This window comes from Triturus cristatus, chromosome 1_2, assembly GCF_964204655.1.
Source record: "Triturus cristatus chromosome 1_2, aTriCri1.1, whole genome shotgun sequence".
NCBI lineage: Eukaryota > Metazoa > Chordata > Amphibia > Caudata > Salamandridae > Triturus > Triturus cristatus.
Window position 1 is genome coordinate 462,690,337 of NC_140580.1, and position 23,815 is coordinate 462,714,151.

A 23,815-nucleotide genomic window follows, 5' to 3' on the forward strand; every position below is an offset into this window, starting at 1 on the left:
GTACCATATGTTGTCCTGTTAAATCAAGGAATTGAATGATTCCTACATAGTTTTTTAATGTGAAAATACAAATGTTGAGTCTAAATTCTTCTTAATGTTTCCATAACTAAAAGGCACTTTAACATAAAAATTAGTTGTTGGTAACAATGTCTTCACATGCAGTAAAGGTTCTATGTAATGTGGTTGTAAAACTCAATAATGATCACAAAAGATAATAAAATGCATAATGAATTGTAAAGAGAAATTGTTGCAGGAGTAAGGCCCTATTTCATCCACCCTGTATCTCCCCTATGGGACCTCCACTGATCAATGTAAAAGATTTTATCTAAATCTTGCCGATAAAAAGCGGGGATGAGGTATTGTAACTATGGCTAAATAAAGCTCAAATTTTTGACAGGTTTTTAAGACAATGTAGGAACAAACAGAAGGTTGGTAAGGTCAAGCACCTCTCTTTCTATACCCATATTTCATAGGAAATGCTTTTTCACCCAGTTCAAGTTGTTCCTTGGGATACCATTTGGATTTTCAAATAGTTCTGGGCATCACAATTTCCCCATTACTTTCTTAGCATATTTGAGCCATATGACATGTATATAGGATTCAGAGCTAGATCTGAGTTGCTCCATATCCTTATTCATCCTAACAAAGGCGCAAGTGGCAATTGATCAACAATGTATCCCAGACCCAGCTCTTCCTGTATTACATTTGAGGGTACTGACTGAGGAACAGCTAACAGTTGTCTAAAAAAATTATTTTCTACGATATGTAATTGCCAAATACCCATGTAGCCCCAATTATCACTACCATAGCTTGCCATTGAAATGCCCTTCGCCTGATAGACCTTGCTCAATGCCTGAACTGGTTTCACCCCCAATCTTTTTGCGATACCAAAGATCAAAGCTACAACTATCGAGAATACATTACTTTTGGCATTCCTTTGCGGGACTCATGAGTTCCGATCATCTAAAAGGACCCACAAGTATGTGAACATAGGTAATCTGGAAAATTCTGTGTTACCTCAAAAACATTTTTTTTTACATTTTCTTGAACCAGCAACCATGGTATGGGATTGTGAGAGGTTGGTACTCAAGAACATTGGACTCATGAAGGCTAAAAAGGAATTTACCAGCTGTTAAAGCCCTTGTGCCATCCTAGATATTGGGACTGCGTCATCCGCACATAGGAACGCAGGTATAAGATGCAAAGCTACTCTTGGGATGTTGTTACACGCTGCGCACAATGTCGGGATCAAATTATTGATATATAGGGTAAAAAAAAATGGTACTAGGATGCAACCTTGTCTCACTCCCCTATACAGGGTTCTGTGATCAGACTGTTTCCCATCCTGTTTCTACTTTACCGAAGCTTCAAGGTCCAAATGAAGTTCATGTAGGAAGTTTATTATGTTACAGTGCACCTCCAGGTCAATCAGCACACTCCACAATTTAGATCTATTTACTCAATCAAATGAGGTTATTAGATCCATTAATGCCATAAGCAACATGCCTTTTGTGGCTATTGTGTATTTTCCAATTACCATTAGTAGGTTCAGACATTGGTCCAAACTAGCTTTGCCCAGTCTAACCCTCATATTGTTACCCGGAAATTACATTGTTTAGCTATTACCACTCCATTAGCCTTGTAAGGATCATGCTCCCTATGATCTTAATGGTCAAATCTATTTAGGGAAATTGAACAATAGCATGTTGGATCTGACCTTAAGCCCTTCTTAAAGAGGGGGACGATTATAGCCTTAGACCAGTAGATCGGAATACCATTCCTACATACAGTGTTACACACTTGTATTAAGATTTTTGGCCAAAGACACAAATCTGCCTTATATAAGTCCAAAGGTACCACATTAGGGCCAGGCACTTTATCCTTTGACATAAATGTAATAGCATCTAAAATTTCCTCCTCATAAAATTCAAAGTATAATCTCCACTCAATGCGACCTGATCTAAGTTCAGTCACTCAACTATTACGCTATCATAGATACTTTGGAAGTGTGTAACCCAGATGTCTGGGGCGATGGTACAGCCTATAACACAGTTACCAGTCTCTTTAAAAAACAACCAATTAATCACCTCCCAAAAGTTTGCACTATTATTCATTACAGTTTCCTGCAGGAGTTCGTTCCAAGCCCTCTCCTCAATTTCTTTCTTACGATCAGCCAGAGCGTGCTTGTATTCTCTCCTCCTTATAGCAATCTCGTTTAGGATTTAGCTCCTTCATCAGTTTCTGTGAGCCTTTGAGTAGTTATGATCAAACCATCTCACCCCATCTAATTTTGGTTTACTCAGGGGCCTTCTAAGATGTTTAGCAACCTGCCCACATATCCTACTAAAAACACTCAACATCTCCTCATCATACAGCTCATACCCCAAGCAAATTCTAAAATCCTCATCACATTCACTTTAGAGATTACTGACAAAAGTCTCCGGTATAAACTTCGTCCATTTAAGTGAGCGATCCTGATCCTTCGTGATAACTTTCATGTTCCCTAACCCCACATCAGGTCTAACAATACCCCTTGCCGCTCGCAGGCTTTGGTCTTTGCTGCTGTTCTTGAGTCCTTCGTGTGGTGAGGTGTGGAGCTGCTAGATTTTTAATGCACAAACCTGTGCTACGGACTCTGGGGTTTTAATATTCAGGACTGCGAGGCCCATGGCGCATAGCGCGAACACCATCACCAGCACCTGGCGTCCTCTTCCTGACTCCTCCCCCCTAAGGCACATTATGCCTCGCGGCCCCCACTTTGTGGGGGCCGCTCGCAGGCTTTGGTCTTTGCTGCTGTTCTTGAGTCCTACGTGTGGTGAGGTGTGGAGCTGCTGGATTTTTAATGCACAAACCTGTGCTACGGAGTCTGGGGTTTTAATATTCAGGACTGCGAGGCCCAGGGCGCATAGCGCGAACACCATCACCAGCACCTGGCTTCCTCTTCCTGACTCCTCCCCCCTAAGGCACATTACGCCTCGCGGCCCCCACTTCGCGGGCGCCGCTCGCAGGCTTTGGTCTTTGCTGCTGTTCTTGAGTCCTTCGTGTGGTGAGGTGTGGAGCTGCTGGATTTTTAATGCACAAACCTGTGCTACGGACTCTGGGGTTTCAATATTCAGGACTGCGAGGCCCAGGGCGCATATCGCGAACACCATCACCAGCACCTGGTGTCCTCTTCCTGACTCCTTCCCCCTAAGGCACATTACGCCTCGCGGCCCCCGCTTTGCGGGAGCCGCTCACAGGCTTTGGTCTTTGCTGCTGTTCTTGAGTCCTTCGTGTGGTGAGGTGTGGAGCTGCTGGATTTTTAATGCACAAACCTGTGCTACGGACTCTGGGGTTTTAATATTCAGGACTGCGAGGCCCAGGGCGCATAGCGCGAACACCATCACCAGCACCGGGCTTCCTCTTCCTGACTCCTCCCCTAATTATTTAAGACACTCCAATACCCGCACGAGCAGGACGCGAGCGGGGCGCAGTCCGGGGCAAAGCCCCGGGCAAAGGACGGGCCCTCTTAGGCCCTCAGAGGCCGAGTGAGGCCGGGCTGGGCCCTGTCACTAATTCCTCTTGCCGCCCTGACTTCGCCCCCTCTTGAGGATTCCAGTGCTGTCATGGCCCAAAGCCCTGACAAAGTTAGTGTGGCAAAACCGGGGGGTTTGTTACATGGCTCCCTGGTTAATTATTTTAAGTGGGTCCAGTCGGCTGAGGAGAGGGATACTCTAATGGCTGAGTGTAGAACAGAGCGCCGGCGCTCTGTTGAAAATCTAAAACTCAGGGCTCCTAAAGAACCTACTCCCCAGGCCTCTCCCCATGATGGAGGTAGTTATAGTGTTAATGATGATTCTTTTTTACAGGAGAGGGTCCCACTTTTGCAGCGTGATTGTTCCTCAACAAATTGCGCTTCGATTATTCAGGATATTAGTGATACCCCTCTCCATAGTTCTAGTAGTACTCTTGCTGTCTCTAAATCACAGTTCCCTAGCCGCGGTAAAACGACTAGGAAGAAGTCAAAGAAATCTGACATGGGTAAGGTTCATGGCCCACCACCAAGTAAAATAAGACGTAAGGTGGGGCGGGCATGGTTAAACCCAAGACCAGTCACTCTGATTTTGGGAAGCACACAAAGACTACCGATAGAACTGAATCGGGGTTAGTGGCGGTATCAGAAACCCCGCCTAAATTGATTTCCTCTTTCCCTTCTGTAGGCCCGGTAAAAGCAGTGATCAGTTCTGAGGCCCCCTCTACATCAGTTGAACCGTCGCAGTTGGTAGTACCCCCCACTGCTTCATTAGTCAATTTGGGTGACCTGATTAGATCCCTCATTTCACCTATTATCGAGAGTCTGAAGAGGGTGGAGCAAAGGCTGACGAACATTGAGTCCGTATTAAGCTGTAAGGTTAACTCGGTCGAGGCTCAGATGTACAAGGTTGCCCCCTGTTCCTCCCTTGCTACATTACCCAGCTTCAATGCACCCAAGGACATCCCTCAATCCAGCAAAGCTACATCACAGACAACTAAGCAGTTAGTACTTAATCAACATAAACTAGTGCCCCCTATGAATGAAATAAATTTGGCTGCTAAACCTGTTAGTGATCATTTGGGGGGAACTCAATGGCACCCACAGGGAATACGTGGGAAGAGGGGGGTAACACTAGTCACAATAGGGTTCTAGCGAACCAGGGGCCTCAGGTAGAACTACCCCCAGAAGCTGTACCCTTGGTGGTTGTTCTGACGGGGGTCCCCATACTGGCAGATAACAAGAGGTAAGGATTTACCCAGTTGAAAAACAAAATCATGCACTGGTTAAGTATACATAGACCAATCAATAAGAACATCAACGGCGAGATACTGCACGTTAGGCGACTCTCCTGGCTTGGAGGCAGATCCAAAGATATCGAGGGTGACATAGTTGTGATTAATTTCAGAGATCCAGGTACAGTTGATTATATTCTGAACTGGCCCTCGGGAAATGGTAACAACTGCATTAGCCCCTGTGCCTTGACATACTTTTATCCTAGATCCCTGGTGTTCCCTCCAACCCATACTAGCGAACAGGTTGCACCTTATCTAAAGATCCCTATAGCACCCACCACTAGGCATTCTGTATTTGACCCCCAAGGGTGGAACATTGTTCCCCCTAGATTTAATAGAAATACTTACTGGAGAATGGACCACATGAGACCCTTTACCCCCCTAGAGACAGGGAATAGGTTCGATGTGTTTGCCGGTATGGATGATTGTGATTGAAGTTCACAGTCCATGTTGGGCACACGGGGCAGTGTAGGAGCCGCCAGACTAGAGGGTAGTGATCTTGAGGCTCATGGAGAGGCCACTGGTGCCGATGTTGGGAACGAGGTTCCACCGGTTCCCAATAGACTTGTTATTAGTAAGACCCCAACCACCATTCACTCATTGTCCTTGGGGTGTAGATGTGTTAGTTGTCAACCTTTAAACTCATTAGATCGTATTGAAGTTACCATCGACCCTATTTTAAGTGTGTCGGGTGGTAACAAGGGGGTTATCCCTGTTAAGCCTATTAGAGGTAAGGAGGTTTTACACTTGATATGTTGGAATGTGGCTGGGTTGCAAAAAAAGATGGCTCTTCCAGAATGGAACAACTTTATTGAAAAGTTTGATGTATGTTTGTTCCAAGAAACGTGGAGCCTGCTCCCCGTCCACAAATCCGGCTATGCAACCTTTTGGATGCCTGCTTACAGTTGTGGGAAGGGCAGACCTGCAGGTGGTTTACACGTATGGGTGAAGACTGAACTGAATTGGGACGTCTCTACCCATGAATTAGCAAGCAGGGAGATTCAACACCTCTCATTTGCAGGCCAAAAGAAGGACACCAGGATTGATTTATGTAATATCTACTCCAGAGGGACCCCGGGAGACAAAACCCCATGTACTTTTACGACTCTAGAACAGGCACTAGCTAACTGCCCCCCATCCTCTAAAATTATTGTGGGTGATGATTTTAATTGTACATTTGAACCTCTTAGTGGGGATGATCCCCTGGGTACAGAGGACGAGGACTCTAGCTGGTCTATTCCTGCATTGTCACTAGCCCCAATTAAAAAATGGTCATCTAAGGCAATACAGATTAATGCCCTCACTGTGGAATATAACCTAAGAGCTCTAAATGGTAGGTCATTTTCTGACCGGGACAGAGCAATGACTTTCAATAGGCTTAGTGGCCCATCCAGAATTGATTATATTTTACTGGATGTCACTTTGTGGCGTGACCTAATAGATATGGAGGTGGTCCCTTCGCAGGATAGTGATCACAACCCCCTATGTATGAAGATAAGGTGGGGTAATCTAAAAGGAGATTTGAAGAGTGCCCCCTTGAGGCTAACAAATGAGGTGGCCCCTTATAATGGTAACCGTAGGTTGAAATGGGACAAGGTCCATTTACAGACTGACAACCTGGCGAGGATCAGGGCGCGTATAGAAGAGCTGACTGTAGAGTTGGCGGGATTTGATTCGGGAACAGGTAGTGCCCAGGAGCCCCTTTTCGTCCTGGTCTATAAGAATGCTATTGAGGAAGTTGGTAAATACTTTCTAATCCAGGGTAAAAGTGGCAGATTGAGTAAAAAAAACGCCCATAACCAGTAATCCATGGTACTCTGACCAGTGCAAGGTAAAAAGTAAGGAGTTAACCATTGCCTTACGCAGAAAGAATCAGTTTCTGGTCAGAGTAGCCAGGAAGGAGTATGCAAAGGAAATGGTGCGGGCTAAAAGAGAGTGGGAGGAACAACACTGGCAGAACCTCAAATGTGCATCTAGTAGGAAGGATGCATCGCTTTTTTGGGATCTGATTAATAAGGCCAGGCAGCGCACCAAGCCACCATTAGTTAATCATATAACCAGTCAACAATGGTATTCGCACTTTTCTGCTCTGTACGGCGGAGGGGAGGAGATGAGCCCTTCTCTTTCCCATTCAGTCAGTAGGGTCTCTCCCTTACAGTTGCTCGAAGAGCCATTTTTGGCTTCTGAGGTAGTATCAGCTATTCGACATCTGACTCAGAAGAAGGCTGCTGGCCCCGATGGAATCCCGGGAGATCTCCTCCTGGAAGAACCCGCAGCCTGGGCCAAACTTATTGCCCTAATAATGAATTTGATCTCCAAGGGACACCCAGTGCCAGATTCGTGGAAGGGAGCAGAGGTGATAACCGTGTATAAAAAGGGTGCCAGAGATGACCCTGCCAATTACAGACCGATCAGTCTGATTGACCTGATCCAGAAAGTGGTTGGCAGGGTCATTATCCTGCGGGTGGGTGCCTGGATGGAAGAGGAGCACATTCTTTCTCTTTTCCAGGCCGGTTTTTGTCAAAAGGTGGGCACGATGGACCAGGTCTTCCGTTTTTTTGCGATCTATTGGAAGTCTGTGACCATCAACAATGGCAGTCTCTAGCTGGCCTTCATAGATCTCAGGATGGCGTTCGACTTGGTCCCTCGTGCAAGGCTTTGGGATATTTTAGAGAAGATGGGCTTCCCAGGACCACTCTTGGATTTTATTGTGAGGCTTCATGAGGGGAATTATGCAAGGATCAGATGGGGCACCCAGGGACAACTGACTGAGAGGGTGCCCGTGAGGAGGGGAGTTCGCCAGGGATGTGTTATGGCACCAACCCTGTTCTCTCTCTTTGTGAATGGTGTGGTGGACCATCTGAGAGAGGAACCGGCAGACGCGCCCTCCCTGGCAGGGGAAAAAACACCTACCCTACTCTTTGCGGATGATACCATTTTGATCTCTAAATCCCCAGCAGGCCTCCAAAAGCTCCTGAACCGTTTTAGTGTGTTTTGTAGCGACAGAGGTCTTACCATCAATACCTCTAAAACTAAGCTTATGGCCCTTTCACCCTCTAAGAGATTCAGGAATAATCTCTCGCTTAATGGCGAGTTACTGGAGATGGTAGACTCCTTTGATTATTTTGGTGTCAGGGTAAATAGTCGGATGAGTTGGACCCACCATCTGGCCAAAATGTCACTAAATTTTAAAAGAGTCTCAGGGACGGTCTTGAGAGAACAGCGGGAGTCATTGAGTAAACCCGTGGCACCAACCCTCGCAATTTACAAGGGCCAAGTATTACCATCTGCCCTATATGGTTCCGAACTATGGGGGTTCGAGAACATATTGGAGCTAATTATTTCAGAAAATAAATTTTTGAGATCCTTGTTAGCTCTACCTGCTTCCACTCCGTTAATTCCATTACATCTTGACATGGATAGGCGTCCCCTCAAAGACTTAGTGCGCCTTCGCCCATTACTTTTTTGGGTTCGACTTAGAAGGACTGGGGAGCTTAAAGATTACGCAGCTGTTTTAGATTAACTTATTCTGCTTAACACAGGTAATAGAATCAAATGGCTGAGTAATTTGAGGCACTTGGTTGTGCAACTGGGCTTGAGTGACTCATGGATGAGCCAAACACCGCCTCCCAAGCTAGTCATTAAGAAGCTGTACTGGGATTGGGTTCAGATGGAGGATATCCGTAGAGGTGAAGGGGGTATACTCACAGAGTGGTTCTTGGAGTTTAAATGGTTCAGGTTACTCGAACCGCTCCTCGATTTCATAGAGAAACCCTTGGACAGATTACTCTACCTAAAACCCAGGTTTGGGATTCTCCCAGTAAATGACTTCACCTCCGGGTGGAATAACCAAAGAGGTACAGTGAAGGCTTGCCCGGGTTGTGCAAGCCCCTAGCGAGTCCGTGGTGCACTTCTTCTTTACCTGCCCCGCCTACAGGGTGCCCAGGAGGATATGGTTAAAACCTTTATGCAAGGGGATGGGTCTAAGATGTCATAAAATGGCCCTGCGGGTTCTTTGCACCGACACGACCGCTTCAGCCATGGTGTGTGGAGTAGTAAAATTCCTTGGTAGTGCTTGGCTGATACGCATGAGAAGAACCAAGCCCTCCATTATTCAACCCACTGGCTAGAGGGTTCCTGGACAGGAAGCATCAATGGTATTCGTTAGCTGTTTATGCACACTTTCATTAATTTGGTTACTGTGCATATATGATGTTGTACGTATAGTAAGGCTGGTGGGTTCTTGTTATTATTTTATTAGTATTGTATTGTATACTTTCATGATGAAATTGTTATATGGGAACTAGTAATAATATTTAAATGGACTTTGTGTATAGATGTTAAATCGTGTGCCCGGTCTTGATCAGACTAAAACGCTGCTAAGTTTTGATTTTATACTTATCAGTGATCAACTTGTTACAAGTGATTTGACACCGGGCTACTTTTAATTGATACTGCCATTGATTATACTGTATTTTTTTTTCACATGAAATGTTTTTAAGGTGTTCTCTTTTATGGCTGGTATTCAGCCGAATAAAGAATATTATTATCGACAATACCCCTTGTGATCCAATCTAATTTAAATACTAAAGGATTGTGGTTGCTAAACTGACTCAATTTAATCTCAAAATATTTAACATATTGAATAAGAACAGTTGATATTAGGACATGATCAATTATTGAATTACATCCTCTCCAGCTAAAGGATGTGATACAATCTGCCGCCAGCTCATTATAACCCCCTGCAAATTACCACCAGCAAGGGTATTCTCAAGGAACTCCCCTTGTGGGATATGCTCACAATGAGTGATATCTAAACTCTCCAATAGAGGATCATCATATATTGAACAGCACAGTTGACATAAGTACACATTCAAAGCACCAAATATATTGAATTCTGACTTTCAGCATAAGAATCAAGAACATTTTGTAAACTTTACAAATGCTCATTAGCATTAGCCCACACAAAAGAATTATAAAAGTTTAAAACAAAGAAACTTGGGGCATTCTTAAAATGTAATTGAACCGCTAAAAAGCATCAGAACCTCTCTCAATAAAAAGTGAGGTGCACGGCATTTCCAGCAGCACTAAAGAGAGCAAATGCCCCGTTAGCTCTTCCATGCCGCGAGTGTGTAGCAGCAGGGACATCTTAAGGATTTGGGGGGCCCTGGGCCAAACATATTTTGGGGGCCCCTGTTCAGAACAACTTTGAATTTATGTTCCAATTTGAGCCCCTGTTTCCCACACAGTTTCCGCTTCCTCAGCTGTGTTAGTGATCCAGTTTTCATCATAGGCATTAGCCTATATATTCCCGATGCAAACAGACGCGTGCAGCTGACAGTGGTAGGATTTAGTGTTTCCTGCCATGCTACTATGTTTTTAATACATTTTAAATTGAATATGTGTGGCTTAATTACTCTGCTTTTTAACAATTTCTCCTACCTACGCGCACTTGCACTTTACCTGATTCTGCTTGCCTACACCTCCTTAGCTGCTTCGATTCGCATCTCGCTTTTCCCCCAGTCCTGGTCTGCCGCGGCTGATACGCCGATTGTGCGGAGGGCTGGGGCTACTATCGGGCTCCACACTACTGTCCACTCAGTTTCCTCTTCCTCAGCTGCGTTAGCGATCCAGTTTGCATCATTGGTATTAGCCTATATATTCCCGATGCAAACGGACACGCGCAGCGGGCGCACCGAAGGCGCACCAAAGGCAAGCCCGTCTGCGCCTGGAGGCGTTCCGGAGGCGTCCAGTGCCGGCCATGCTGCCCAGTTCCCCTCCGGTGAGCTTCTTACCCTATATTACAATAGGGAAAAACTGCTTAGCCTTAGGCAGCTACCATTATGTCAGTGTACAGCGGCTGATCCGAGCTTCTAGGTAGACTTTTGATGCAATAAGTGCAACTTGTCTCTCCTCCAGCCCAGGAAACTCACACCCAAGATCCTCCCACGCAACAATAAGTGTAAAAACAATAAGAAAACAGAGGACTTAAAGGCCACCCTTTTAAATTGTCGCTCTATGCAAAAGCATGAACCACACATTTATGGCCTACTTTTAGACGAACAGCCTGATCTTTTATTTCTCACTGAGACCAGGCTGTCTGAAGCCTCCAACCCTACTATCACCTCGACCATCCCTACGGGTTATAAAATCCTTAGGAGGGACCGGCCGAGTGGGAAGGGGGTGGTGTTACCATAATTTACAATCAAAAACTAGACTGCTCTCCCATCCCGATGGAAAACATCGAGGGCGCAGAGCCCTTAGGCTTCTGCTTTACCTTATCCCCCCCATCATAGCTTAGCTGGTTTTCTGATTTACAGACCTCCCAGTGCCATTGGAAATGTTATTAGTACGCTTAATACAGCCACCACCTCCCTGGCCTTAAAATACAACTGCCTTATTCTGGGAGATTTCAATATACATATGGACAATGGAAAAGACCCTCAAACAATTTCCTTGTTGGAGACTCTGCAGGCCTACAACATGTTTCCATCTATTTCTTCGGCCACCCATGAGTACGGCCATACCCTAGATCAAATCTTTCACAACTTTGACATATCAGTAAGCCTACCTCTTCCCATTATCTGTTCTGACCACCTCCTATTAAAATTCGTCATTCCCAACTGCCCCTCGGGCTAACGCAGGGCAGAGGGTCCCTAATTACAGGACGTTCCATTAAATATCCATCCCGATGTTCGCAGACGCCCTTGGTCATTCCTCACCGGAGCGGTCTGGCTGCCCCGACTCGGACGCCCCCTCAATATATTCATGGCTCCAAACCAACATTGATGCAGCGGTACTGGTTGTGTCGCGCTTCTCATAGAGTTTGACCCCACCAGCTCCATGATTTAACAATTCCCTCCGATCTAGGAAAAGAATTTGTAGAAAAATGGAACGGAAATGGCGTAAATCCTATCTACCTGAGGACAGGAAGGTGTATAAAGACAACTTAAAAGCTAATTACATTCTCGTGAAGGCAGCCAAGAAAAACTTCTTTCAAACCAAGATAATAAATGCCCAAAATAAGAGTAAGGAAATCTTTAGCATAGTCAAATCCTTTACCGCCCGAAGGTCGGCACAAAGGAAGGGCCATGCAAGGAAGAATGGTCTAAGCAAATAGCTTAAATCTTCCACAAAAAGATGTCCGTGATCCAACAAGCCTTCCCTAACATCTCAGAGGAAGAACTGACCTTCTACCTTAGTTCTAATAGCAAATTTCACCTCTTGGATCCTCCATCTTTACTAGCTTTCCCTGAGTTTCAGCTTGAAGAGTCACTGACCCTTCTCCAAAGCATTAAGTCTGGCTCTCCTACCGTCCTATGTCCAGCGAATATCCTGAACCTATTAGCTCCCACCATAAACCCCACGGTAAACCAGCTCTTTAATGCTTCCCTCTCCTCAGACAACATACTGAAATTATGGAAGAATGCTAAGATCCTTCCACTGATAAAAAAGGCTGACGCCAAACCAAAGGACCCTGCCAACTACAGGCCAATCTCCCTTCTTCCGGCCCTCTCCAAAGTATTAGAGAAGCATGTAAACAAGGCCCTCCAAAAACACATGGAAAATGGGAAGCTCCTTCATTAATCCCAATCCGGTTTTAGGGCTAACTACAGTACGGAATCTTCTCTGCTGGAAGTGACTGAATTTCTCAAGGGTAAGCTGGACCAGGGAGGCAAGGACGTATTGATACTGCTCGATCTGTCGGCTGCCTTCGATATGGTCCCACATGAGAGGCTCCTGGAGAGACTTGCTAACATCGGCCTGGCGGGGACTGCCTGAACATGGAAGTCATCTTTCTTGGCAAATAGATCTCAGGACATCTGGCTCCTCCCTTTCTCATCCCCGGTTCCGGCCATGAATGTAGGTGTCCCTCAGGGCTCCATTCTCAGTCCTACCCTTTTTATTATATATCCCCCTTGCATTTCTGGTAGCCAAAATTGTTTCTTATGCTGAAGACACTCAGCTGATTTTTACGTGTGAAAAAGGAACCGACTTTGACGGGGCAATGATTAGGTCTTGCCTCACAAAGGTTTTTAACTGGCTAAAGATCTATCAGCTGAAGTGCAATCCTGACAAAACTGAAGTTGTTTTCTTTGGTAATCCAGAAACACCTGACAGGAGCACTTGGTGGCCAAAAGACCTGCCGCCCCCGACCGCGGAAAAGGAGAAAGTCAAAAACGTAGGAATTGTTTTAGACAAGACACTCTCCATGCGCTTTCAAATTAAAAATCTAACTGGCGCTTGCTTTGGCATACTCTGGATGCTAAAAAAATTCCTGCCACTGTTAACGCTTGAGAGCAGAAAGATCACGGTGCAGGCTCTGGTCACATATAAGCTTGACTATGTCAACAGCTTGTACTCTGGTCTTCCCAAATCCAGCGCCTACAAGTAGTACAAAACGCGGCGGCCAGAGACATCCTGAGACCTAAACCCAGATTTAGTATGACACCTATTCTTAAAAAGTCTCTACACTGGCTCCGCATAAAAGAACGGATCGACTTCAAAGCGATGACCATCTTCTTTAAAGCTTTTGAAGCCGGCTACCTAAATAAGTGAGTTAATTGCTACACAACATCTATACCCCTAAGATGTTCCAAAGCCAATCTCGCCATCGTGCCTAAAATATGCCCTGCCCGCACAGGAGGCAGATCCCTCTGCTTTCTAAGTGCAAAATTGTGGAATAGCCTCCCTGAGTCTCTGAGACTAACCACAGACCTACTCTCTTTCAGGAAGAACCTTTACACACGTTTTCCTCCCGCTGTCACGTGCCAGGACACTCTAGTCTGAGTAGCTGCGCTCTTTGATAAATACACTATTTCATTTCATTAGGTCCCTGAGAGTGCAAAGGAACACTCGTTCAAATTCTAAGGGCCTTTTATGCCACCGGTGCGTCATGTTTTGTGACGCACTGGCAGCGTAAAAAAATTTGCCATGTTGTGCCCTATTTACAAAGTGACGCATCTAGGCAGATGCGTCACTTTGTAAACCCCTGCAACACATTATACCTGCGCCAGGTATAATGTATGCAGGGTGGGTGTTGCCCCGCAAAAAGTCTCGTAGAAGTGGCGCATTGAAATCTATGAGAACTCAGTGCGCCACTTCTAGGACGCCATTGTGTAAAAATCTTACACCTGCCACACAGCAGGTGTAAGACTGATGCAGGGCTTTTCACATGGGGCTTGCCCCATGTGAAAGGATACATTACTGTATCTGCGTCTATTTTCAGACACACCCCAGCAATGCATCACTTGTGCGCCTACAAATACGTCAGAAATACTGCTGTATCTGTAACTCCTTGTGACATGATGCATCATACAGTAAATAGGACGCATACATCATGTCGCAAGGAGGGCACGCTAAGAAGTGACACATCCCTGTTTTCACACAGCGATGCATCACTTTTCATAAATAAGGCCCTAAATGTGTTTACATCTAATACTCAGGAATAGTTATGTGTGTTTCCAATATTATAACACAGCAGCAGCTCACCAATATTACTGCAAATAATCTCTGTGACGCCCTCCCATTTCTTATATGTTAGGCCTTGTTTTGATCTTAAAGAAAATTCTTTTATGTATTTTGCATGAAACATAAACACAACATTTCTCTGCAAAATGGCTGTACTAGACTCTCACACATCAGGTACATAAAAATACATTAAAGGAAAACAGTATTTAAAACAATCTGTTTGAGAAATATTCAAGGTCATTAGGGCAAAACTCTGGAGAACAGAGCTGACTCTGTCAGGGGGCCCCCTGAAAGGCTGGGGCCCTGGGCCAGAGCCCACTTTGCCCATGCATTAAAACGTCTCTTTGTAGCAGCCTCAAAAATAAATGACAACAAGTCCATATAGAATGACTTATCCACATCCCCAGTTTCCTGTAGCCATATTATGTGGTTTCTTATCAATTTCAAATAGCTGTATATTTTGTTTAAATTTTGACGTTAAGATGTGCAATTTAAATTATGGTTTAAGCAGATCTTAAATGTTGTACTATTTATTTGTTTTCCCTGTTGGCATAGCCTGTTATGCAAGATGGTAATCATAAATTATATATCTTTAAATGAATACTCATATTATCATATATAGTATAAATTATGTACCTTTAAATGACTACTTATATTATGGAACTGTTGTATGTTTTTAAAACCTACTTATGTTTTCACATACCATCAATGATCATAATCTCAACAACTCTCATGTACATCTTTTTGCCATCCTTAGATTAAGTATGGCAGATGAATGTGGACTGATCAACCTATGAATGACACTTAGGCCAACCAGTGACTGAAGGAGGGTGAACCTTTGCCGCCCATTTCTCTCTCTTTCCATCGAATTTATTAACTGTCAGGCAGCAAATCTGTCTCTAGCTATACCTATAAAGAAATAAAAACGCCCTTCTCTCTGGTTCATACTGGTCTTCAGAATAAACCCTATGGGGCAGATTTACAAGCCCCTTGCGCCACTTTTGCGTCACTTTTCCCATGTTAAAAATGAAGCAAAAGTGGCGCAAGGGCCTTGTAAATAAGCCCCTCTGGGGCAGATTTACAATAACTGGCGCATCCCTGCATATCAGCAGGGATGCGCCAGTTATTGTACGTCACGGCTCCGCCACCATGGATGCGTCGCATTTACAATGCGGCGCACCATGGGGCAAAAACGGACAGATGCGTGACGCATCTGTGCCGTAAATGCAGCGCATTGCTGAAGTTGTGTTACAAGCGCGACGCAGCTCCAGCGAGGCTCTGTGGTGCCCTATCTGCACAATGCTGCGTCAATCCTTACACCTGCTTCAAGTAGGCGCAGGGTTTTGACGCAGCATGGGCTCAAAAGTGATTTCACTCAGCCACTTTTAGGGGGCGTTCCTGCGACGGAACGCCCCCCCTGCACAGGAACGCCTGCTTCTGGCGCAGGGCTTTACAACGTGACGCATCTCCCAGATGCGTCACATTGTAAATACCCCGCAGCTTGACGCTGGTTTTGCGCCGCCGCTGCGTCACAAAAGTGACGCAACGGCGGCGTAAAAGAGGTGCAAGGGGCTTGTAAATCTGCCCCTATATGTTTTTGGTTTGACATGTAGGAAACTTGAGAACTACTATGCTTCTATTGTTAATATCGTTTTTAAAATCATATTGTTTTCTTTACAGTATAATACTCTGTAAATCGGTCTTTAAAAATCGGGAAGACAAACATTGAAAGCTCATCAGGCTTTGGGAGCTCCACTTAGAGACTGTCTGCAAAATTCCGCTAAAGCATCTTGACGACGCTGTTCAGTGAAAGTACAATTTTGCATTCCAGGCATTGAGTTATTGCTCACTAACTAGATTTCTCCATGTCCGCTGACAGCAAGAGAGCAAACAAATTGACTATTTTACTGCTGAATTATTTCACTCGATTTTCTCTCTAGCCGTTATAAATTTACAAACTCTGTGGAATGCATCACATAATAATCTGCATCTAGCCAGAAAATATATTTCGGTGATCTGAATACAAAACATCTTGCAAAAACAGGTTACCAGTGTGATACATTATGCAAAGAAGTATTCTTTCTGAAACGAATGATAAGACGCTTTGCGCTGGGATAATTTAATTTTGGGCTGTCAGGTAGGTATGAGTCTGTCTTAGAGATTCAGATACGGTCATGTTTGTTTCACGGTCTATTATCTTGTGTTTACCTAGTACATATTAGTCTCCCCTAGCATACTATATAGGATTTTAGATGGTAAGCTGTCATCAAGAGAAAATGTTTTCACAGAGAGATTGCAAGTAGGATCACAGGCTTACAAAGAGGTTCATGTACACATTTATGTTCGTTCCATTATATTATTTACATAAATATTTAAAAGAAGAAGCCAGACAAAGGGACCTCATTCCCCAACATCTATTTTTGCAGGCAGTGACAGCTCTTTAGTTTCCAACGTCCAGTTCTGTAACAGACAACAACACTGCATTTACAGCATCCCTCCCAGGAAGGACCAACACCATCTTCAGAAATTGAAGCCAGTGAGGTGGAGCCTATCGGCAGGCATACAGATCAGGCAAAGGGGTTGGCTCCATTCTATGGTCCAACGATGGGCTTTCATTGAAGATTGTGGAACAGAAGCACAGGAAACACTTTGGGTGCTAGCTGCAGTTTCAAATTATAGAGTCAAAGCGTCGCTGGCCGACCAACCTCCACATTGGGACCAATCCCTCAGCCCTGTCTACCTCACACCACTATGTGATCTGCTTGTCTCTACTCCGATTATGCTCACAAGTGGCACAATGAAAAGCTGGGTTCCCTTCAGCGCTGAGCCTGTGAAAACATGTTTTGCCCCTGGTGAGCATAATCGGAGCAGAGACAGCCAGATCACAAAGTGGTGTGAGGCAAACAGGGCTTAGGGATTGGTCCCATGTGGAAGAGACCACTGAGACCTATAGGGCTGAGGAAAGACCGGTGCCACCGGGTGGCAGTGGTACAAACTTTGACCGAAGTATGTTTGGCAAAGCCCAGAAGAGAGGTGAAGGTGGAGAGAGACCCCAGGGAAAGCAACTATGCAGAAGGTTTCAGTGATAGATTTGGCTAGGGGCAGAGAGAAATGTTGGGTGACATGAAAAACAGATTTTAAAATATAGACAGTGTGGAAAAATCTGTTGCAGCAATGGAGAGTACCTTCAGAAAATAGAACCCAGTGGGGCGGGTGTAGAAACAGCTGTCCATTTGGTATAAAACAAGGTGTGTCATTTAGACAAAGAGACTGATGCACTTAAGTCTCTAACATGAGAGCAGTGTGATATTAAAGCAACGATGATGTATGCCATTATCTTATTAGACAACAAAAATTGAAAAGTCAGGAAATGCGTTAGGAGCCTCTAATATTTCCATCCTAAGATACCCAAAGACCCCACTGACACCTTCATGACTGAGGTGGATCGCTCCTTTGTTTTGTGAACACCTTTGCTTAATGAAGGGATGGATTGGTGAGCTCATACCGAGCGCCTAGAGGCTGGCAAACAAGAGGTTGCACTCTGGTTTCCACGCTGACAGTGGCACGGTTGTTGCAATGCTCTGTAAATTGGACATTTCAGATTTCATCCTCTGGACACAAACTTCAGCATCAGAGAGTGTGTAATTGGGTGGTGGAAGAACAATCCTATTCACAGACTATGGAGATGTAACACAATGCAAAATAAGTCAAATACAGAGCTGCCAGGAACTTTTATCCCTAGGTATGCATTCATCATTAAGAAGCCTGTCAGACTGAAAATCTGGCATGTGAAGAGGGAATACCTATTCTAAGAAATTGGTGTTGGACGATCCTTCATTGAGGGGTTTAAAGCTACTGTCTTCACAACAAGGGTTTTGTGGCATGACATAAAAGTTATGATACCTCTTGATTTTCTCATTGTGGGATGGTTTAAGGGGGCTTTAGTGAGAGTTATGTTTCTTGTAGATCGATTCGCAAGTATCAACCTAGTAGAGTATTTCCTTTTCTTTCTACTCCTACCCATTACCCTTCAATTCCCTCCTCCTGTCTGGACCCTTCACTACTTTATTAAGAAGTTCAATAAGTAGTTTGGGACAATTAGTATATAAATGAAAAGATTGTGGTCTTGGTAGAATCTTTCTCTATATGGTGTGTTTGACCCAGTGCTGAGCCTTAGTGCTAATGTAGTAAGAATGGTCTTTTCTTTTTAATAAGAAATATTTGAACCATAAAAGCTGAAGCAAGACAAGTAGACCCCATTGCCTAGCATCCTTATCTACAGGAATTAACATCTTTGAACCTTTAGGTATATAGCAATTCGAGAAGTGACATCACAGCTTTATCCAGTGTCCATTTTTGTAGAAAATACATCACTGCATTCACCGGTATCCTATTGATAGAAAGTATTAGTGCAACAACATATCATATAAAAAGATAATATCAAAGCAACAAAATATCATCTAAAAAGGGTATTAAAAAATGCCTCAATTTTTAATGCTACTAAAGCAAGAGAAAATGATAAACAAAATACTGCATGAATAGATAGTATCAATACATCACAATATAATTTGTAGAGAATATGAGAAGAATTCTGCAATCTTTTCAAGAGGAAACACACAAATAGTAAATATAACATACATAATGGCATGTGTGACAGATCTTGCAAGGTTGCAGTGTTTACAGAAAACATGACATTTCAACTCTATCAATAAGACGTTTTTGGATGGATGGTAGCTAACATCTTTATCCAGGTGATTTCATTTTGTAGAAGAGTTCAAATGTGCATCTCTGGAAAATGATGAATTGTCTCATGTATCTGGAATTTCAGCTATTTTTTAAGGACCATCAAAAAGAGTACATATAAAGATGACAACAGATTGTAGTCACAATATAAATAGATTGTTGCGGTTTTAATTTTAAGAATTATGGTATATTCTAAGGGGATTTTACTCTGCATAAAATGCTGATCCTCTGCTGGGATTTGATGAACCATGTTTGAGAGAAAATAGTATTCTCTCATGATTTTCTCATTGGGGTTATGGAAAATGCTTCAAAAGCTAAAATGAGAGCATATTTTCTGTAGAGTCACACTATCTTCCTCAGCCATGTGAACATACGGCATGCAAATTAAAATATACTTTCAACAGAAGCCTGTGTGTTGATTCCCCAGTGTTCTATTGCAGCATCCCACAGTATTATTCATTACAACAGTGAGGCACACCTGAAGCCATTTTGATTTCATCACAGCTGTAAAGTTTAAATCTTTTACGTTAGAAATCAACAAAATTAGGGAGATTTATTGTCATGGAAATTATGGTTTGTGCTGTAGAAAGCAAGTTTAGCTCATATTTTCAATGAGTTCTCATAATCTTCCATATCCATTTCGGTAAAGCATTCTGACATGCGGATTGAAACATACTTTCAACATCAACAGCAGTCTGCCAGTTAATCTACTGGTGATCAACTGCATTTTTACCACCATATTCTAAGGAACAATTAGAGTGCTAACATTCTGTGTTTATGACATACGTGTGACACTCCTGAAAGCCATGTTAATGGAATTTAAGTTTTAAAACTGAAAGCATTCCCTACAGTGGTACTGCAATAAATAAAAAAACGAGAGGGCATGGTAAGAAAATCATCCCTTATGATGGCCGCTTAGGGTAAAAAGAGTCCAAATGTATCCCAAATATCAGCTAAATGAAGTCCAAATATAGTCCAATGATAGAAGTGTGAAAAGAGCTTATACGTAGGAAGGGCAGTGGTAGCACAATGGACCATGGAGGGCAGGAGGAAGGGGACAAGAGAATGCTAACGTACCATAGTGGACGGGACGAAGGTCATATGGGCACAGACTAGAACAAGAGAGGGCAGGGGTGGGGGGAGGGGCAGGGTATAATGATATGCCTCTTTTTGCATGATGACCCCCTAACATTTGGACTGATGCTGCTGGTTTTTCAAAGTTGCATAGCTTCCCAATTTATACCATGCCAACAACAACAGTATAGCATTTACATGAAGATTTAGGAACCAGGGGCTGGGGAGGCCTGTTTGAGTGCTGCATATGAAGTTTGAAGAAAGTTTAGTTTTAATTTCATGCTGGAGTGAAAGATACTTCTTGGTAGAAGTGTGGGCTATGGGGAGTTTTTGGGTACAAGAGGTGCATGAGGTTGGCCCTCTTAGCCTTGGTTGTTCTTGATGTGCAAGCCTTATTTACTGTGCATTTTTTCATTGTCCTACAGAGCAGCTTCACGCTAATGGGGAAGGAGAGGACAAATTTGACTGCAAGCCATGCCTTTGGGGTGGTAGTTCCTCAGTTATCAGTTGCTTATCACATGCAACACCATGCATGACTTCAAGGGTATGACCTTAAACATCAATGGGCTGAACAATCACATTAAGAGGGGGCACCAGTTGGGTTTGCAAAACGGCATGCACGAGCATCCAGATGTTACAGAAAACCCACTTCCTGGGCACTATGTGTCCATTCCTGGCAAGATACAGCTAGAACAGAGTCCACCACTTGGGTCACTTGTGAGGCACAAGAGGGGGGCAATCATTCTTGACAGAATGTTACCTAAGTAGTAATAGTTTCTCAGTGGTGATATGTGGCCCTGAAGGGAGTGCTGGAGGGACAGGCGTATAAACTGATTAGTGTATATGTCCCTGCACAACTACCCAGAGCCATACTAGAGATTGTCCAATCCTGTATCCTTGAACTCCTACATGAGGTCACAATCATAGAATGGACCGCTCAGGCACAGGGATAGCAAATGGAGAAAAGGAAACAGGGTTATCTAAATGGACAACAAGCTTGGGCCTCTGCAATACCTGGCATATCTGGAACCCAACCACTCAGGAATACACACACACGCACACACATACACGTGTTACCATCCTTGTGGGGACTATGTGTGAATACCTGCCTTGTGGGGACTAACCTTTCCCAATGTTTTTATAACACACTAATAACAGAAAAATGTTAAGAAAAAATTCATGATACAGGATCCTGCTTCAAATTTGTAAATATATTGTTATTTATTCGTGCGCACAGCACCATCCTTGTGGGGACTTGAACACGTGCTACCATCCTTATGGGGACCTAGTCTGTAACACTATTTGTGATTGAATAGAGTCGAAGGCACATGACTAAATGTTTATTTTATCAACCATATACACAAACAACATTATAATCTATTCATATATGAATTGCTGCATATATACTAGGGGTATACATTAAAGAGATTATGTTAATGTGCCAGAAAATATCATATCATGCTTAAAGAAAGACACTTAAAGCTGTATTTAACCTATTTATTAGTGCTTAAAATCTTAGGAGATAAGGTAACTAACACATAAAGAAATTAACATATGAAAACAAGGAATATGGTCAAGAGGAACCCAGAGCTTGATTAGCTGCTTACATGTTTGCCAAAATAGATGTTTAAGTCCCCACAGAGATAGTGGGTGTAGATCATTGTGTTTAAGCCTCCATAGGAATAGTGTGTACATTCAAAGCCTAAATCCCATTTTAAAGAGTGTGAAGCTAATGATGTTCAAGTCCACACAGAGGTTGTGTGTAATTATAGGAATGCTCAAGTCCCCACAGAGATGGTGTGTTATTATAGCAATGTTTAAGTCCCCACAGAGATAGTGTGTTATCATAGAGATGTTCAAGTCCCCATAGAGATGGTGTGTTATTATAGTGTTGTTCAAGTCCCCACAAAGATAGTGTGTTATTATAGCGATGTTTAAGTCCCCACAGAGATAGTGCATGACGAAGATTGTGTTTAAGTCCTCATTAAAATAGGGCCCGGTTCACAAAGGTAAACTTAGACAAAAAGTCTAACTTGACTACTTTTCAATATTCACAAAGCCCCATACGGAGAATGTGAAGCTGATGATGTTCAAGTCGAAGCAAACACAAGGAGATGATGGACAGAGCGCTGAAACCTTTCAGTCACTCACCCCCAGTCGCAGATCTGGGTGGAATCCATCATCGTTCTACAGCTCACTTCGCCACCCCAGTTCAGACCCAGCTATATGCAAATCAGACTTGACACTGTGCCTCATAGGAACAGTCCAGCCCGAACTGCCAAGCCAGGTCTTCCCTGGACTGGAAACAAGCATCCTGGGACCAGTTTTGGGGTAACACCCCGTCATCAGCCAGGCTAGCTTGAATCCAGTAGCAAAGTGAGCAATGGACAAACGTCTGGGCATAACCGTGCAACTTAGGGCGAACAAAGCAAACACAAGGAGATGATGGACGGAGTGCTGACATTTTTCAGTCACTCACCCCCAGTCAAAGATCTGGGTTGAATCCATCTCATTCTTTAGCTCACTTCGCCACCCTAGTTCAGACGCAGCTATATGCAAATAAGTCTTGACCCTGTGCCTCATGGCACCCCCTGGTGCTTCCTGTCAAAACAGAGCGTTTAATTACAGGAATGCTCAAGTTACCACAGAGATGGTATGTTTTTATTGTGATGTTCAAGTCCCCACACAGATAGTGTTTTATTATAGTTGTTTTCAAGCCCCCACAAAGATAGTGTGTTATTATAGCGAAGTTTAAGTCCCCACAGAGATAGTGCATGACGATGATTGTGTTTAAGTCTTCATTAACATAGGGCCTGATTCACAATGGTAAACTTAGACAAAAAATCTAGCTTTTCTACTTTTCAGCTTCAACAATGTATACTTAGATCAAAAGTCTAATTGTACTACTTTTCAGTATTCATAAAGCCCCATACAGAGAATGTGAAGCTGATGATGCTCAAGCCAAAACAGAGCTTGCGTGTAATTACAGGAATGTTCAAGTCCCCACAGAGAGGGTGTGTGACTATAGTATTACCAGGGTTGTCAATGGGAATGTGTGTGATTATAGAAATGCCCAGGTCCCCGCAGAGATAGTGTGTGATTATAAGGATGCCCAGGTCCCCACAGAGATAGTGTGTGATTATAAGGATGTGCAGGTCCTCACAGAAATAGTGTGTGATTATAGACATGCCCAGATCCCCTCAAAGATAGTGTGTGGTTATAGGGATTGCCAGGTCCCCACAGAGATAGTGTGTGATTATAGGGATACACAGGGATAGGGCACAGATAGTGTGTGATTATAGTCATGTTCAAGTCCCCATAGAGATATTGTGTGATTACAGTGATGTTTAAGTCCCCACATTGCTAATATGTGATTACAATCATATGCAAGTCTCCACAGTGTGTAATGATGGGGATGTTGAAGAACCCATACAGATCCTATTAGTCTAGTAGCTTATTAAAATAATCAATCCACTCGAGGGATATGTGGTTGACGTCTCTCTCACACATTTGAATCCTGGTGCTTCCACTCAGCTTTTCATCCTTCCAAGGTTCATACAATAAGTGCTATTTAATTGGATAGCAATTAACATATGGTATTAAGCGCCAAGATACCCCCAGGCATGAATGTGTACATAATATATATGCACATGAGATGATGTGATGTGATAATAGTGGTGCTCAAGCCACCACCTGAGAGACTGGAATGATCCCATATCTA